We start from the raw sequence: 1,442 nt of genomic DNA on the forward strand, positions 1-1,442 counted from the left end.
AGTTCTAAGTACAAGGATAGGGTTTGTTATCTATTAACTTCAGCTCTACTTCTGCATACTCACAGCCAATTGAGTAGACCTTCACTGGCTGTTCCCTTTGTTCCACTCAAGCCCTCAGGCACATGTTTCTAAATTACTTTAATTTCTGTTAGAATAAACAAGGAGGGGATGGAACTTGATTTAGAAGAAAAGAGCAGGTATGTTCCACATGTTCTCTGAAAGTGGAAGCTTTAGTTCGTATCTATAAGGGTAAAAATTCCTGATGTCCATGAGGTCAATTGAAAAAGAAAATGGAGAACAAATATGGTCAAACCACGTGACTGACCCATGTGATGAACCAAAATGGCTGACAATCATGGAGTAAAGGTGGACCAGGATGGCTCCTTGAAGTTTTAAGAAACAGCCCTGAGAAAATGAGTCACTGAGGATACCCAAGCATAAAAGTCCACCTAAGAGAAAAGTGCAGATGAGATTTTGAGCATAAAAAGGTCAAGCTTAGCTAGGCAGCTATTCAAGCAGGCTCTCAAAAGAGTAAGGAACCCGAACAAAGAATTAGGGAAGAAAAAAAATGTGGGGGTGTGAAGGAATACTAAGCTTTAGGTCACACAGTAGGAAAATGAATGGTCTGTTTCATGGCCAGGTTAATAACAGACTCTAGCAGCTCCCAAACCACATGGCCATCAGGACACATGTCCCCAGGGTGCAGCCCCATATACACCAGGGACTCAGCATGAGCCAGTGGATATGGCAGAGAGAAGTGATGTCTGGATACCAACTCCTAGAGGCATGGTGCAGGGCCAGATGGTGACCCCACTGATGATTTGAACATGTCTTACCTCCACGTGGCAGTATATACTAGGTAAATATTCCAGAGAAGTGAGAAAACTGTCTGAGTCTCCAACTTCCATTAGTTTTTCTCACCCCTAAGCAAAACTGTTTACCTCCTGGCTAGTCTTGACAAGAAATATGTTTCTGGTTTCTGGGGTGCTGTGGGTTCTTCCAAGGTGTTCTTTCCAGGATCTTGTTGTCCTGAACAAAGAATTGGACCAGACAAAGGAAAAAGGTAGATAGTTTTACATTATTTTTTCTTAAAAAATATTTTATTTGACAAAGTAAAGGTGAAGAGTGAGGGAGAGACTGGCTCTGTAGAGCAAGCCTGGGCTGAGTAAAAGAGGAAAAAGCACGATAAAAGAATACCTTGGAGGATGCAGGGTGGGCTGTGATAGCAATCTCTTCTTGGCATCTGTCAAAGCGACAGACATCTGGAGGACCTGTTGACACTGGTCCAGAGTATCAGCAAGATATGGAGAGAGATATGGAGAGAGAGAGAGCTTTTTAAACTTAAACAAATGTATAGTAAAGCTGACATGAACACATTCCCAAGCTTCACATTTGAAGATCCCAAATTTGAAGTCATCGATAAACCTACAGCCTGAAGAAAA

The sequence above is a fragment of the Fukomys damarensis genome, unplaced genomic scaffold, assembly GCF_012274545.1.
Source record: "Fukomys damarensis isolate Sample0158 unplaced genomic scaffold, DMR_v1.0_HiC HiC_scaffold_16, whole genome shotgun sequence".
NCBI lineage: Eukaryota > Metazoa > Chordata > Mammalia > Rodentia > Bathyergidae > Fukomys > Fukomys damarensis.